General features: G+C 38.8%; 1 protein-coding gene across 2 annotated transcripts in view; it reads right to left on the bottom strand.

The window, feature by feature from the left end:
* NCKAP5 (NCK associated protein 5) overlaps positions 1–18,772 on the bottom strand; it is a 567,200-nt gene that overhangs the window by 150,831 nt on the left and 397,597 nt on the right. The window lies entirely within an intron of this gene.

The following is an 18,772-nucleotide window of genomic DNA, read 5'->3' as shown; positions in this document are numbered from 1 at the left end:
AGTTTGGACCTTGCATGAAGTGTGTCTTAATCAGGACAGGGATATGGAGATATTGAATTGCAAAGGTGTATAAGCACCATCACCATATACAATGGAAGGTCAGTGCTATCTCATGTTTTTATGCGGAAAAGGCAGGGACCGTGCCCTCTAGATGGCATTATGAACTTGCATATTTCAGATTTTAATGGGTCAGAATGTGAGGCAGACTATTCACCTCTCCACTTAGGTGGGAAATTTATGGACATAAGTCAAAGAGATCAGATGTCTGCTTTTGATCTCCATGGGATGGTGACAGCTGTTAAAGGGTGCTGTCCTGGGAGAAAGCCACTTTCCTGGCCATTAGATTAGTACTCCAGGTGCAATGAGGTGAAGAAAGGATGCTCAGAAATCTCAGGACAAAAAGGACTGAGGATCTCAAAAACACCATCTGGGCAGATTCATTAAGGGGAAACCATACTTGAGAGAATGCCAGGGATGGATGAGATATCAAAGCATGAACACAAACACAAATATAACAAATCTCAGGCATTAGAAAATTGGGGAAAAAAGGCTGCAAAAATGGTTGCGTCTTTCTGTAAAATCAAACCCTTCCTTCTGCATGTTGTATAATAGCATTGCAAATCTTAATCAGGCAAATATATACTGGTATAAAATATACATATATTTTATGTGGCTTGTTTTGTTTTTACTGCTCAATTGAAAGCAGATATTTATTGCATAGTACATGCTTGATTTATCCATTTTATTTTTATTTTTACATAAATGATTTAAATAATAACTCATCTTAAAGTCTGCACGTACCACACTGACAGGTTAAACTGACTTTTAAAAATCAGAATAAATATTTAGGTTTTAACTGCTGTGGACCGACAAAGTGACTTTAAAAAACAAGGATATTGAAACAATGATGTTCAATATCATTTTGACATATTTGCAAATGATCTTTGCAAACATGTCAAAGGTCTAAATCTATATATTATGTAGCTAAATGTACTCCCCTCCCCCAAATTCAGGAGTTGAGAACCTCAGTTGACCTAAGTGAGCATAGCTCCAGTGACTCCAATTTACACCAGCTAAGGATCTTGGCCAGCTGGGCCAGATCTGGAATGTGGGAGTCTAATTTGTGTTCTGCAAGTTGAACAAAAAGAAAATCACTATCACTTTTTTAAAGTTGTGTTACCATCCAAACCTCATTAATGTTTCATCATCTTCCAAAACCCACAGAAGAAAATTAATTGAGAGAAATTCTTTTTGCTATGTAAGAATCAAATATCTTGCAACTCTAAGTGCTGAAGTAAATTAATGGGATTTCCTCCGCAGCCAGCAAAGAATGCTGATGGCATAAGGGATTTTCCTATTTAGATCAGTCTGACATGAATTCCAGCTACTTATTATTTTAAGTCTATGAACTATTTATTATTTGTGACTTGCTTCGCTGGATCACAAAATGCATTGCATTAGTATGTAAATTAGAAATGTAGGGCTGGATCCTGCAAAACTTTCACACACACAAAGCCCTTACTCTGTGAAAAGTCCCTTGGCAGGCAGTGAGATGGTTTGCAGGATCAATCCCAGAATTTATCCCATAGAAATTATATATACATAAAACAAATTATTTTGATTTACTACTTTAAAATGACAAATGAGAGAGTGGTAAACTAAGTCAAAGCACAGAGATTCACAATATATTGTTGGCAAAATCTCATCTCATTTGAAAAGAATAGTGCATTTTCAAGTTTTTTGCATTTTTGATTGCTAAACAAGGTAAATTACATTACTTACTGATGATTTGCAGTGAGGTACTTTACACAGAGTGATCCAATGATACTTAAATTGATTACCATTGGAATTATAAAAGTCTTTTAAACACTTAAGCAAAAGTACTTGAGATTCAAAATATGAGATTCTTTAATTACAACCCAGCAAGGATTCACTACAGAAGGTGGTGGAATGTGAAATAGTTGTTATGGAAGGGTCTGCAAAATGGAAGCCTTTGTATTTAGTTATAAACAATTATATTTAGTTGTGTTGCAGATAATACAGAAAATGTTAATCTCTGTTTCCAAGTGTTTCTGTAAATTCAGTAACTCAACACATTGTTTAGAAGATCCTCAAGTTTAAATACAGTTGCTATTGATTATATATTAGTAGAAAAATAAAATAATATTTTTAAAAAACAGGACATTTAGTGCATGTGAAAGAAGCTGAACTGACAGCATTGAAGAATCAAGCCCTATGTCAATCTATCTCGAGTAGCTATAAATAGGTAACTGCATAGGTTATCTGCCTTACCAGTGAGCCTTAGCCTGATCTGGACAGAGTTAAGTTTGTGGTAAGAGTATGTAAGTATCTGAAACTAAAACAGAAAGTGAACAAAAACTTCTGTTAAAAACCATATTAATTGCATGAGCAGGCTGAACAAGGAGAATTCTGTCTTATGCCTAATGTCATCTTGTTAAGGGGAGGCAGTACATCATGGCAGTCACTTGGCCACAGTGCATAATGGGATGTGAAATTGACCCGGAGAGACCCACCTATAATGAAGAGTGGGAGCCTGAACTACCTGAACTACAACTCCCCTCAGAAACTATGGCAGCATTTTGGAATTTAAATATTTTGGAATTTTAAAAATGGCATTCAATTTATCTATCAAAATTTTCATTTAGTCAAAAAAAAACCCCAATTTTTCATAAACAAAAAGAGTTATGGCAAAAATTTTCTTCCAAGAGCATACCTAAGGGTGAGATGGCACTAGTATGTGTTGCATGTCAATTCAATCTTTGACCTCTTTTCTGAGTCTAGCAATAAAGGAGCCATTTAGTACTAATTGTGCTTAATAAAGCCATTTGTGGATGTGAACGCTTCTTTACCAGAAGCAAGACTGATACTTTTAACTCATTGCTCAAAAGCCAATCAATAACATTCAGTTATCCAGTCCCGACTGCATTCAGCAGTGACCTAGAGGTGAAGGGATTACCTATTACTATTATTATCCTATTATATCCCTCAAACTCCCAACATCCCAACTGAAAATAATTGCATTCAATTTAAAACTATAAGAAAAATAAATTGAGATACTGTATACAGTGTTACTTTTTCCAGACATCAAGAAGTCTGGAGATCATGAAAATGCCACTAAAGATGGACATGACTTTCATTAAATTCCTTCTGCTCCTCAGGGAAGCAAAATAGCTCTAATCTGATTAAAATGTCAGTTCTTTCTAAAAACAATTTTGAGGTGTAAATATTTAGGACACAGATACATATTTAGTCCAAACTCATTATAAGAGTCTTCTGGGAGAAAGGAAGTGTTTTCTGTGGTGTCCATATTTGGTGGTGTTCAGTTTCATTTTAATATAGCGTGGAAAATATATTACCCTTAAAATATGGTTTTATAATAGCTTCATATTGTTAAGTGCATTTTCAGTGCCATGTGGTGTACTTCCATCACTCATTTCCTATTCTCCATTTTACCCTCACTTTTTAATACTGAACACCTTTTAAAAAGCTATTGTAACAGGATATTTAATTTAATCATCTGAATAGCAAAAAAAAAAAAAAAAAAAAAACCATCCATAGGCACGTGTATGTCCCCACATCACCTTTCCTCATGTACACAATGGCTTATTATGCATATTTATATTAAGACACTGTTCTATATCGGGGGAAGAGTTGTGCAGTGGACTGTGCATCACCAGCCAGTCTGAAAGACAAGTACAATGGTTTCAGCAGCGATAGGGGAATGCAAACCCAACTAGTTCTTGCTGTATCCATCTTAATCACATTTAGGGAGACTAATGTCCACACTAGACATTCTTTGTCTTCGCATGACAAGAGCACACTGACCAGGATTTTATCTGGCTTCTATGCAGGAGGGCAAAAGGGAGAGGTGGCGGATATAAAAGATCTTGTACCATCTCCATATCTTGCATATCTGGGGGTGTGGTAGGGTGTACATTTTCTAGCCTTATATACTGAAATATACTATTCTAACTTTTTGAATGTAGCCAATATATTCATGTCACAGGTTCACCTGAACCAATGGACTCACAAGGAAGAATCCTGTAATTTTACAGCTGTCACTGATGTCCAACTCAAGGTGGACATTTCAGTTTTACATTCCACGACATAAAACAAAACAATCTTTCACTGATTCACTCAGAAATGTGCAGTCAGAGCTAGCCAATGACCACACTGGACTTTTGGGTTAAGACAGGGATAGATCCTTCCTCTCCTGTCCTAAATTCACACAGAACTGCCCCTTGGAGGAAGCCTCCAACCCTTTTTTTACCTCGCCTGTGGAGCTCTGATTGGCTTCGTCTGTTCCCAGCCTTCTAGCCACTAAAGGACCTATTCTCATTGGTATTGCCTGCAATTGACCCTAGGTGGCTTCCCTATGCAGCTCTTTGAGGTCTAAACTCACTGCTTCTTTCTCCAAAAGGAAACCTTCTTTGGGCAATGTGTTGCAAGATGGTGAGGCCTCCAGTAGGGAGCAGTAAACCTTGGTACACTCCATCAGTCTAACAGATATTTTCACTAGTCTATGTTCCTTTAAGTGATTATATAATCTCTATTTGAATTTTTATCTTTATTGATAGATTATGAAATGGATTAGCCATAATGCGATGAAATAGATTATTTGAAAATTTGATTAAATCCTGGGAAGTAAAAGTTTATCACATTATTACAAGCAAACAGCATTGTACTTTGGAGAGTTCGTGAAATCCGTGGTATGTGAGAATATTGGCTAATTATCAGGCATTCGTCCCCTACCATGGAATTTGGATTCATTCAGCCCTCTCACCCATGACTGTAAGGGATTTGGTTCTTCCACATGGCTCAGAACTCAATGGTAAAATCTCCCTAGGAGAAGAAGGTTTGAGAGTAAAGGGATCAGATAATTTGGATTAACTAGGTTGGACAATGGTGACTAATTAAGCATAATAAATCTGGTCATGTGAGTGTCCAGGGAACTGAGGAGAAGGGCTGTTTATGGATGAATCAAATTAAATGTGGTGACTAAAGGAGGACTATTTGCTGTAGATTATTTTTAGGCAATTCTGTGATTATGTTGCTATGTAAGGAGATTAAACTTTCTTGTAGGCAATAACTGCAGATGAAGCAGTTCGCTTCCAGTAACCAACAAGTTTCTTCTCCCTGCTATCAATGGGATTTTAAACTCCTTGACACTGGAAAATGTATGATTTCTTGGGTGAAAACATAGTTTATCTTCTAACAGACTAAATAAGAAACAAAAAGTTTATTCAATTTACATCATAATACATATGGAAATATGTATTGAAAAAAAAAGCCCAGAATTTATAAACTGCCATATTAAAGATTAAAATGAAGTTGCTTTCTCTTTGAAATTTCAGTTCACCCAAAGGAAATAAGTCTCTCTCTCAGCTATTTGGTTATCAACTAGTCTCTCTCCATAGAGTAATAAAAGCGTAATATGGGAAGTATTTGACATACTTCCTCATTTGTTTAATGGTGATGATATGGGGGAAATTACCCTTTTAATACACTTGAACATTTAGCTTACGATCCTCAGCGAGTCTTCTCCCAAAAAGCTCGATTTATTAAAAAAACACATTTTCCCATGATAAATTGCAATGAGTGAGAGGGCAAAACACTATAATTAGAGTCAAGGGAAAAGCTTTTTGTGACTCTTCTCTAGTAGAAACTAGGTCTGCTAGTTCAGTTTACTGAAACTTTCATTGAGTTTCACTCACCCGCAAGCAATGAGATTTTCACACATGAATTAGGACTTTCATTGGAAAACCTCAGGATCACAATTTTATGCTACCTCAGTGGCTTGCTATTTTGGTGCAAGAAAACAAGGTTGACAGCAGCCTACGATCACTAGTTTCCTCAGCTCGTGGAACTTATGCAAATTGCAGAATTTAGATACTTGACACAGGAGGGCTGGTTGCCTGCTACCCACGTATGTAACAGTCTATAGGAATCTCTGATTGGTTGCCAATGTCTGTCTTAACCGGAAGTTATATTATACTTTTAATACAGAATAAGGGCTAGAGGTAGAAAAAGGCAAAATGGTAGATTTTGGAGTGAACTGACTTTTATTCAGGGCCAAGTAATAGTATTTATTATTTGTATTAAAGTAGCACCTAGATGCTCCAGTTGAGATCAGGTTTCCAACATTCTAGGCACTCTACAGACACATAGAAAGAGGAAGCCCCTGCGCTGAATAACTTACCGTCTAAGTAGATGAGACAAACAAAGGTCAGACTAGATGATCATATTGGTCCCTTCTGACCTTAGAGTCTATGAGACATATCATCTGTCAGAGAGTCTCAACAAGCAAATTAGTTTGTAAATATTACACCAGTACTCTAGATGGTTAGATAAAAATCAGATTCCCATTTTATTTATTCTGTCCTTCCCCATTTTGGGGACGAAGGGCCAGAACAACAAACAAACACAAAAACAAACAAACAAATAAAAACACATAAAAGGGCTGTCAATATTAATGACAGAAGAGCCAAGGCTGAGATAATACTTACTAACTAGTCCCCCATCTCCTCTCTGACCTATCTTCTCATCTTAGCCAATATGTACCATTTTCTGTTACCTTAATGGGCTAACTCACTGAGCTGTGAGTCTCCAGTCTCCTAATCATGACCTTTGTACTCCAGTAGTTCCTAAATTTGTGTTTTTGGGTCCAAATCTGTAAAAGGAACCCTGAGGAAAGGAAGCCAGCCAGACAAACCCAGACGCCCTTTCCCCAAGCTATGTGACTGCCCTTTCACATCTCCATTCTTTACAGATGAGGAATTGAAGCACAGAGAAATTAAATTAAATTACTTGTACAAGATACAGGCTGTTTGTAGCTGAGCTGAGAACTGAACCTAGGTCTCCTGAGTCTCAAACCAATCCTTGACTACAACCTCTTTCCTCTGCAAGGAAATGTGAGGACCCATGACCCAGTGCATGAAAGAAGGTATCATCAAACACACAAATTTGTGTATTTTGCAGAAACCTTTTAGTAAATTCTGTGTTTACTGTTTTAAAAAAATGTATTTTTGAAAGTGCTTTCATTCAGTGCCCTTTGGTTTTTTCCCTCAGGCTAACACCATTTGACATAAAGGTTGCTTTCTTCCTCACTGCTCAATCAAAAGCAAATAGTTTTTTAGACAGTTGCAATGAGAGAACTTTAAAGAAAAAGAAAAAAGGCTGGAACGCTTAATACAATCAGATCTAGTTATTTCATGCTGAATTATCCACACTGCATAAATGTCTGTGTATAAGTGTGATGGGGCATCTGCCACACACTGGTGCTCAAGGGGTTAAAAGCAGCTCTAGAGAGGCTGCATGAGAGGCACCCAATAGGAGAGAGGCTGGGAGGAACAGCCAATCAAAGGCCAGCAGGCCTATATAAAAGGACCTGCATGGCAGAGCAGAGCAGTCACTGCCTGGAACTCAAAGAGGGAAAGCTGTATCTCTTGTAGGCTGAGAGGCCTGTGCCACCTGAGATAGTGTTACTGCTGGGAGTGGGTGGTAGCAGGCCCTGAGGATGGGCAGACAAGGTGCTAAGGCTGGGGAAGTGGCTCAAGGAGACAGGAGCATGGAAAGAAATTTGAGGCACAACAGGAGACTGCGATCCACAGGGTGCCTGGGCCAGGACCCAGAGTAGTGGGTGGGCCTGGGTCCCTGCACCCACCCCCACTAGTCACTGGGGAAGTGGTGGAATAAGTGACTGTAGGCATCACTAAAGAAGTGGTGGTATTAAGAAACTGCAGTGGCCACTGGGAAAGTGGCTGGACTCTTGAGGAGGCAAACCTCCCCTGGAAGGGGGGAATATGGATTGTAGCTTGACCGGAAAGCCAAGTCACAAAGATGACGCCGTGGGTCCTAACAGCTGCGGGAAGGGATACACATGAACTGGGAGGCAAAGTGATGGTGCGCAGACCACGGATGTGGGTGTCGGCTCGAGCTAATCCCCAGATAGCTAGCAGGAGGCACCAGTCCGGCGGTGAGTGGTGCAACTCCATCACAATAAGGCAGAGTTTTAATAAGCCTTCAAAAGCTGACACAGTATTTACCACTGATTTAATTTTTTTTTTTAAATCAAAATTACTATTGGTTTTAGGGGTAGATTGAGGCCATAGCCTTGTATAGGGTAGTGCAGGGCTGCACAATTCCAGAAGCACCACCAGAGATTACTTTGGATGGGAACAATCCCTCCCAGGTGACCCCGTTATGGACAGGGAGAGTGAAAACTGCTCTATTCACATATTCTTCCTCACCATCCCATCCCAAGAGCTGGCACATCTCTATGGGCTAGTACAGAGGGAACAGAGCCATGAACTAGACTGTCCCCTGTGGTCAGGGGAGGTTGTGAGAAATCAGCAGTCCTAGGGTTCCCAGAGCACAGGGACTGCTATTGTGGGAAGCCTTTCCTTGCTGCATAGTTGAAGAGAAACTTTTTTGCTAGATGGGTAGGCCAAGCTCTTGCAAAGTTAGGACTTTCTAGTACTCCTGCATGGCCAGGGAAGACATAACTTGCTAAATAAATCCTCAAAGGGCTTCAACTGAACAAAAATGAAATTCATAAGTAATCCAAGTGAGTCAGTAGTAATACATAATAAGAATGCTTTGCTGAGTTCCAGCATTTTATGTGGGATTGTTGGCACCGTCTACTATAAAGGTTGCCTTACACTTCCAATGATACGACCCTATTTTCAACTGCTTTTAACTTTTCCAAAATTTAATCATTTGGACTGAAATGTTCCATGCCAGTTGTCTGACTCAATCTGAATTTTATTTGGAAATTTCAGCCAAAATGGTTCAGCCATTTCCAATGAGGCAGCCAAGGAAAAACACATTGTTTTCCCTATGTTAAAATCTTTTGACAACACTTTCAGTGCAGCAGGGTCATGAAATTTGGCAGACCTTTCTATCAGGGATGTGCTTTTTGCCATCCCTGTGAAATTTCACCCAAATCTGGACAAGTTAGATGCCCTTGGACAATTACAGCATATTTGCTAGAACTTTGTAGCTAAATTCCCCCCAAATTCCATCCACACTGGACATAGTCCGGCTTGGGGCTAAGCAGGACTTTCCCTGCAGTTGTAATTCAGGGATGCTGCGAGCCAGGGCCAGGCGTCAGAACTGAGAGCAGGAAGCCTCTCTCCTCTGTAGTTTCCTTGACCCTCTAGCTGGGCCCCGGAAGCCTGGAGGAGAAAGCTGCTTTATTTGAATGTAGAGAGGACAATAGCTGGACTTGAGGAGAGTGGGACAAGCAGATTGGGACAAGAAGCCTGGGAGAGTGGGGGATTGAGACTGGAGGGGGAGGGGGAAATTGGGACTGGGAGTTGGCATTAGAGTAGGGGGATGCTGGGACAGGAGACTGATACTGGGAGCAAAACAGGGTGCATGGCTGAGACTGCCTAAGTAAAGAAATTCAGACTTAGTGTGAATCAGTGTGGCAGTGGAGAAGAAGGGAGGGGTTCTGTTGAAAAAATAGTATGTGATCATGTAGTTAGAAACCCTATCATAGTGCATAGGCACAAACAGAATGAATTAGTGTTTGACTTTTCAACCCTAATAATGTTCATGTTCACATAGTGTGTGTAATATGTGACTACACTGGGGGTTGATGCATGTTCAAAATATGTTGCACAGGTTTTCCTGACTGCCTTTAAAAAAATCTCCAATTACTCTTGTGCTGAAAGCAGACAAGGAAATGAAAACCAACCAAACAGTTGCATTACTCTCCCTACTTCATTAATCTTTTATCTTTTTCAGAAGTCCCTATACACAATGACGTTATTAGTGGAAATACTTTTACTTTGTAAGAGTAAATAAGGTGTTTGATCATAACTGCTGGAGTAAATTAAAGAGCAGCTGATGCCACATGGAAGCTTTGATATCTAAGAGATCACAATTTGACATGAATTCCAACTACAGAGAGTGGGATGTAATGGATTTTGAACCATTTGTTATTTGTCATCTGTTTAATTTGATTACTAATGTATAGTATTTATAGGCATGGAAGGATTCAATTTAAGTCATTAGCTGTCAGTAGATATCAATTTCAGCTGATCACACAGCGATGAAAAAAATCCACTGAAAGTAGTGAGTGCAGCCTCTCCCACACTTAGCGCCCACAAGGATCTGGTATCACAGCCACACAGGGAGCCCCTGTTGCTCTGCTATCATAGCCCTGCTCACTGAGAATGAGGCAGGCCGTCTGCCTCCCACGGGCTGGAGCTGTTCATCAGTAAGGTGGCCTCTCCTGTCCTTGTCACGGGCCTGACCGGGGTCTCTGTTCCACGCAGCCAAGACCACAGGCTCCCTGACATAAAATGACCTGAGATTGTTTGTTTTAGCTCCAACCTTCTAGCTGTAGGAGCTGAAGACATTATGGGCAAAATTCTGTAATTTAGATTTTTGAATTAGGCATGTTACTAATAAATAAAGCTTTAACTTTTTTGAATCTCAACATCTATTGCCATTAAATAATTATTGCTTAACCCTAACCCCTTAATTTCATGCAACTGAGAAAATTTAAATTGATAAAAATAAAAAAAGTTTAAATTCATATTATCCATCAAAATTAGAAAATAATAAAAACAAATTCTGCCAGGCATAAGTATTTATCAGTCAGTAGGTTGGAAAAAGAATTCGCTATGACTGATAAAGGATATAAAAAGATCATCATTAAAAGGGCAAATGAGGGAATACTAAACTTTGTCAAAGGGCACATAACATTCTCTGGGAAAAATAACAGTATTTGGGTAGCCTGGCAGTAAAGATGCTTTACTAAATTGCTCTCTATAGTTCACTGAGAAACCATCTAAGTTATACTGTAGTGGTTTATTAGCAAAGTACTCAACAGCTAATGAGAAAAATAGTGCTAAAAACAACTGCACTGCTAAAGTCATTTCTCCCCTATTAGCAAGATATTACTTGAGAATAAAATGTATAACTGTTTTTACTCTAGAATGGATACTCTGCAACATTAAGTTCAGCATCAGATTGTACATTCTTCATCATATTTGCCATTTTGGCACCAGCCCATTCATGCAGAAACCCACTACTTGCCTCCCAGCTAATGTGGTGATGTTCAGTATTCCAACTAATATTAGCATCCAAAGAATTCACTTCCTGTTATGTAATTAGAGCATATGATTCTTTTTTCCCATATGGGTAGCATAAAGTATATAAGCTGAATAACCTACTGGTATGCATCTTTGGGGCTAGGGTGTTGGTAGTGGGTAACTCCTCCCCTTAGCATATTGTTCCTCAAAGACTTTAGTATATAGTAAAAGCTTTATTGATTCTTGCTCAAATTCTTCCCTAGATTAATGATAAATATATTATTGTCTTTAGTACAGGAAGAGCGCAGTCCAGCAATAGGATGATGAAGACGGATGGGAAGAGAAAGAAAGAAAGAAATCTGTGCACCCTGGGAATTTCTTAGGTATTGAAATTGTGTATTTGGCTAAATATGTGAAAACCTTCTTGATGCAAGTGATCTCTTCTCTTAAAATATGTGGTGAATTCATGAGTCAGTGTAAAGTATTCTCAGAAAGAGTGGGTGGGTGTGGAGAGACTAAGTATAACACTCCCCCCGCCCAGAACGGAAGGGGTTAAGGAGCAGTTCTGGACCCAGGTAACTCTGCACCCGCTGAACCTGCAGAGCGCGCTCCAGCTGAAGAAAGGATCTTAAAAGGGAGCCAGACAACTCAGATGGGAGTAGATGAGGGAACAAGACAGATCTACCCTGAGAGCTCCAGATCAAAGCTGCCACAAAAGCCTCTGATAAGGAGGAAGGGATTACCAGCTGAGCCTAGCCAGGCTGAAGGTTGTTACCCTTTTTTCCCCCTTTGCTATATTAAGTTGGAGTTTGAGACTATGGAGGGTGGTGAATGGTAGGAAGTGGCCCAGGGAGGCCATTTTGAGGCATAACTTGGTGCCCGATTTTGTGGTGCCTCTCAGAGGGCCCAGAGTAGGAGGGCCTGGGTTCCCATATCAAACACCCTTGTCATATGGGGATATAATCCTCACTTCCACCACTCCCAGGAGTAAGGAGAAGATAGAGATGCTGAAAGCTTTATGAGATGGACCAGCCAACTGCAGGGGCCCGGAGATAAACTGAGGATTCTCTCCTGTCATAAGGATACAGGGCGCTCCACAATTTGTTGAACGCTGTTACTCCAAAAAGGGGATGAGCTAAATTGATGACTCAGCTGGAGGACTGAGTTGATACACACCAAAAGGCAGGCCGGCCCAGTTCTGGAGAAGTTGCCAACAGGAAGCACCAGAGACCGGGAGGGGAAAATTGAGGTCCCAAAGACCTAACTACTAGGTGACACCATTTGAAATACCAGCCTCCTGGCACTACACACACAGCATATTTGTGAAAATATTTATAAATTGAAAATATTGTTCAATCACACACATGCTATATTTCTGCAAACTTTTTAAATAAAATTTCTGCTTGGGGCCAATCATTTTGAGTGGGTTTTTTAGGAGGATGTCATAACTAGGGTGACTTCCAAAGGAATTAATAGATCTAGGAAGATACACAAGGGCTTGAAAAGATCTTACAAGTTTCCAATATAAAATTATTTATAATCAGATTCTTTATTTTAGCTTTTATTAATTTCAGGAGAATAGGTGCATCTTGCAAATTCCCATCTCAAACTGTGTCCAACTTTATCTCCTTGGTGTTTTACTGCCTGATAGACATATACTTAGTATCTCTATCTATTGTATTAATCTAAAATGCTATTTTAAAGTACCCATTCTATTTGAGATGAGGGTTGAGGGCTTTTATGTTCCTTATATTTGGGAATGCATCCTATTCAAAAAAGCCTTTGAGAAAAGCCAGTGGAACTTAACCACTTGAGCAAGTGTTTTCCTGAATTGGGGCCTTAGTAGAAAATTAGAACTATAAGTAACAAGCAGTTTTGTTTAGAACAGTGTGTCCTGTTCACAAAGGAATTAGGAAATATTACTTCCACACAATCCAAATTATATGTTTTATTAACATAAATTTTACACATGCCATTCATTTAACCAAAGTAAGTATTAAGACTTAGAAACAGAAGTTACTGAGAAAAAATTAAGAGTTTTGGATAGTTGGTGAATGGAAATGTTTTCTAGCACATACGGTAAATGCTAGAGTGTGCTTACTATTTATGGTGGTGTTTACTTATAAGGGTTTACCCTAGATTTTAAATCACTGACTGAATGTGACATGTGTCACATTGTGTTGGAGTTCATTTCATTATATGCTATGTGAAATCTAACTATATATTAAACTATTTCTTGGTGCCTTCTTCCGATGTTAATGTATGCTAATACCAGCAAGCCACTACTTCTAGAGATAAATATATGATGATTTCATGTAACAATTTTTCTCTCCAAAAATATGTACTGGGACAACAACATTTTTAAGGAGGAATCAGCTCCTCCAAGTGGCCTTCTGTTGAAAGGGCCCCCACATGGTGGCGGGGGGGAGAGAAAGGGTACACTTTACCGGGGCCCAGAGGCCCTGGGGGCCCAGCCCAGGCTGCAACCCCCATTACCACAAGGAAAAAATTGAGGCTAAGTTGTAGATCATGCCTGAGGATATTTATAGAAACTTATTTCCCCGTATCTATTGTCCAGATCTTCTGAGATTTGCTGGAGCCAATCAGAAGCAGTGTTTGAATAGTCTCAAGCAACATTCTGAACAGTGAGTTGCTAGGCCCACTGGCCCAGCCCAGGTCCTTCTCTAGAATAGAGAGTGTGTGCTTGTGCAGTTCAACTAGGACTTGTAGTTTGAGACTGAGACACAAAGATTTGTGCTCCTCTCTGTGCCATGGTCTATCATATCAAGAACTACCAGTCCCAGAGATCCTTGTGCATAGGCAGGAGGGAGGGACAGCTGGTGTGAGAGGCAATGTAAAGCACCATAAGACAGTGGGAGCCAGTGCTGCTGCTTCTTCTGGTAGGATTTGCAGGCCCAAAATATATGAGAGTAAGTGTCTAATTCACTCAGTCATTCACACACACACACACACACACACACACACACACACACACACACACAGAGCCATGTCTGGTGGTGGCTATAAATACAAATCAGGCAGCCAGAAATGTAAGGAGGTAAAAGAAAGGGAACTAAAAGAAGCTAAAGGACACCAATCTATCCTCCAGTTTTTCAAATTAGACAAGGCCTTTCTGCAGTCAGGCAATATACTAACTAGGGAAGCAGATGAACAAAATCAAGATGAAAATTATTTCAAGATAGAGACTGTGTTTCTGGCCCTGGCAATTGATGACAAAGAAAAGCTGCCAGAACATGCATCATGTGACTCCAATCTAATGTTTGAAGACAGTCAGTTAGTATCACCATTAGCACCACCACATTCAGAAGGTTTACAAGATGCAGGAGAGAGTAATGCTACACTATCTGATTCTTGTCTTTTCAAAGATCCAGGCTTGTGGCCTGAAAATATAACAGATTCTGTTCATCAAAAAATTGTTCTGTCTGGTGTCCTGACTTTTGAAGAAATGCAGAAGCTAGCAAAGTCAATGCCAAAAGATGTCGATGGGCATAATTTTCCTGAATTTCTTCTCAACTGTAAGACTTCCAACAAGAGAGAAGAGATACCAAGAGATTGGCTTGTTTGGAGAGCTACCAACCAAGCACTGTATTGTTTTCTGAAGGGAGGCTTAAACAATGCAGTATGCTGGCAAAAAATGAAGGGTATTCACCAATTGTGAAAAAATGGCATAAATTCTATACTAAACTTCCTGAACATGACAAGAGCATAGAACATAAAACCTGCTACTGCCAGTGGAGCCAATTATAGCAGTCACTGTCAGGTGGACATGGAGTGGACAGTGAGATTCAAAAACAAACATTAACAGAAGCTACAAGATGGAAAGAAATATTGGAAAGATGGTTGGATGTTACCTTATTTCTTGCTTCAGGAGGTTTAGCATTCCAAGGAGGAGATAATCTGAGAGGTGACCCACACAATGGTAACTTTCTTGGCACTCTTGAAATTATAGCTCATTATGACAGCATCACTCATGACCATTTGGCTAAAGTCAAACAGAAGCAAACAGAGGGCAGAAAAATGAAAGGACAGGCTCATTATCTCTCATGGGAGAGTCAGAATGAGTTTATTGAATTATCTGGTAAGAGTGTGCAGAAGGCCATCCTTGCAGAGAGAGAAAAGGCCTTTTATTATTCTATCATACGTGATGCTGCTCCTAATGCCTCTCACCATGAACAACATGTATTTCTATTGCGATTTGTAGTTCACAACAAAGACTGGTACATTTAACATTATAGAAAGGTTTCTTGAATTTATCAAGTTTGATATAAAAAAGAACAGATTGTGAAATGCAGCTTGAAGCATCATAACATCGCTCTGGATGACTGTAGAGGTCAAGGATTTGATAATGGCTCTAATATGTCAGGGAAAATAAAAAGTGCTTAGGCCTGCATTATGTTCAAAAACGAACTTGCTGTGTATTCTCCATGTGGTTCCCATTCACTAAATCTTGTAGGGGTTAATGCTGCTGCAGCCTATACTGAAACATTAACATTTTTTGGTTGTGTTCAGGAACTTTTTGTGTTTTTCAGTGCTAGCCCAGTGAGGTGGAAGATTATAACAGGTAGGATACACTGCTCACTACACTCTGTCAGACAGACGCTGGAGTACACGTGCTGACGCCGTCCGTCCACTCACAACGCATCTTCCAGGTATTCTGGAAGCACTGGAATGTGCTCTTGAATTAAACTTGACACATGAAGCTCAGTCACAAGTAGAAGCACAGCTCATTTTTATGCCTTTTGATGGCTTGCTTCTGGTACAAAGTTCTTTCAAGTATTGAGGCCAAGAACAAGATTTTACAAACCAGAGGAATCTCTTGAATCAGAGGTAGCTCTCATTGCTGATATTATCAAAGAAATAAAACAACTACAGGAAGCATATCTTGTAGCAGAAAGCATGGGAATTTTGCCACAATTGCCAAAGAAGAGAGGAATGAACCAGAAAAGATTTGATGATGAGATATCGAGCCTGAGGAATCATGTTCTACCATCTCTGAAAATGAACCAGAGTCTTTATTCAGAAGGAATGTTTTCAATGCAACTTTGGACAATGTCATCTGCAAATTAGAGCACAGATTCAAAGCAACCAATAACATTTGTTTGACATTCCAATAACTTTGTTTGACATTCAGTCCTAAAATTTGTGACACTAGAGCCTGGAGAACTGGAAGAAGCTTCTAAATGTCTACTTCAAAAGTATCCTACAGATCTTTCTGAGAATTTTCCTTGTGAAATGTTGCACCTGAAAAAAATCTTCATCTACTTTTGGAAAAGAATATGAACTACCCCCACTCATCTTATTAAATGAGATTTACAAAAAAACAACTGCAATTAATTTTCTTTGAAGTGTGCATAACCCTACGGACTTTTTGCACACTGTCAGTGACTATGGCAGAAGCTGAAAGAAGTTTCAGCAAGCTAGCATGCATCAAAAACTGCAGCCATTCTACAATGGGGCAAGAACGGTTAAGTCATCTAGCTATCTTGACTATTGAGTGTGAATTTGCAAGAGAAATTGACTTTGGGGAGCTAATTCATGATTTTGCAATGAAAAAGGCCAGAAAAATAAAGTTTTAAAGTTAATTGGCCTAATTATAAAATGTTTGCAGTCACATTGATCCATTAGAATAAAAAAATCAAGACATTGAAAGAATATAATACCTTTTATAATGACCAAAAAGTTACAAATAGTCAGCAAACTTGTAGGACTCTCAGACTGGGTATTATGTTAAACAAAAATAGCAAAGGGGGGGGGGGGGGGGGCATTTTTCAGAAATGGAGAATATGTAACAGTAATTTCAGAATTCAAACTTATTTCATGGCTCATGATATTGTATGTATGGGATGAGGGATTGTGGTATGTTTGTGGGAGGGAGTCCGTGTTACAAGTTTGCACTGTGCCCGAAAAAATTATGCTTGGGCCCTGTCGATCAAAGGCTGGTCAAGAAATTTCCAACAAAACTGTTCTCAGTGAAAAATTGAGTTTCCAACTAAACTTTTTTCATAAAAAGTGTCTGCTTTCCGCAGAAAATTTAGAATTTTTATCTAATACTTTTTGGTCAAAAATGCAAACTTTTCAGTCAAAAACATTTGGGTTTTGGTTTAAATTTTTCTGGTTCTAGTTTTTCCATGGGAAATCAAATCTATCCATAGTGGGGAAGAAAATTCCAAACAGCTCAGCATTGGTTCCTATACAGCGGGCCAAACCCTGCTCTCAATTCCTTCCATGCACATACAGAGTGAAGTCACTATGATTTTATATGGGTGCTAGAGCTAGTGCAATGCAGTCCGTGTTTTGAAAAAAGTAATATTCATGAATTTTGCTTACAGGCAGAATCTTAACACATAACACTTCACAGATGGATGGACTAACTTTACAATGTGCTTTATTAGCCTTGCTAATTTTATGAATCATGTCTGATAATTGTAATAATTTGAATACTCAATATCCAGGAATCTGCTAATTGCTCTACTGTGGATGTAGTGTCAAATACCCATTTTCAGGGTTTTTTAAAAATGCATTAATGAAATACTAAAATTAATTACTCTCAGAATACTAAATAATGAGAACTGCTAATTGCAAGTAACTGAGAAAATGTTTGTTTCTTGATTAATAAACAAAGAGCTTCAGCCTTTTACAAAAATTTATACCCTCTAAGAAAAAAACAAAGGCAAGGATATATAACATTAAACCAACACACAATTAACAACACTTTGTTTTAATTATCTTTGGGCACAATTAATGTTGGCCCTGCAGTTCATTTTTCTTATTTGACTGCTCATTAGACTATTTATGTAGATTAATTCTTGAAGTATTGGCATTTGCTAATACATGGTTTTTACAAGCTACTGCACAAAGCTGACACCAGTGAGGAAACCTATTAACTGACCTCCCAGAGACAGATCCTGTACGTCCATAACATTATGTTTTTTTCCTTCTAGGCAGTTTGCCATAATTGATAAAAGGTTATGACTTTATTGAACAACTTCTTATCAGCTGAAAGGACATAAAGGACTGAAAAAGTCATGTAGATTGACTAAAAACAAGGACAAGGGAACTCAAAGCATGCATATTTGGAAAAAGAAATCTGCAAGGAACCTTAAGTCACTCCACACAAATGATAAAATTAAGATTGAAGTAAACAAATAGACTTATTCAAGTTCTACAGACTTTAGGTAAAATGTGTACACATTATGAAGCAAATATTCTGTATAGGATTAGTGAGATTGACATTTAATATGTTTGTTTTAGTGATATTTGTCTAGGTCCTAAAAAGGAAAATATATTTACAGCCATAACTATAAAGATCTTGTATAATTTTAGGCTATGCCTGTTTTTTGTATTTAGATTTGAACACACCTACAACTGCTTATGTTGGGTGTTTTTGTTTTTTACAAAATACTCTAGGACACTAATACTGAGCTTGATTTTTTTTAACTGAATTGGAGTATAAATCAAGTGAGAATGCTATGTGAGTTATGAAGCAGAAGGAAAATTTTCCTGTTTGCTTAAACTAGAAATCTATAACCCCAGTGACTGAATCTTTATAATTTGTTTACTCAATCTCTGCTCAGGCAAAACTCCTATTGAGATCACCAGAAAGCACCAGAAAGCTTTCTTGTACACCAATCTGAACCACTGTATAAGAACCTGAATAGACTATAATGAATTGTGCACCGAATAAG

This window comes from Emydura macquarii, unplaced genomic scaffold, assembly GCF_026122565.2.
Source record: "Emydura macquarii macquarii isolate MOO-44397 ecotype Brisbane River unplaced genomic scaffold, CSIRO-AGI_Emac_v2 contig_1253, whole genome shotgun sequence".
Lineage (NCBI taxonomy): Eukaryota > Metazoa > Chordata > Testudines > Chelidae > Emydura > Emydura macquarii.
The sequence above is the reverse complement of the archived record's forward strand: the minus strand, read 5'-3'. Positions and strand labels throughout refer to the sequence as shown.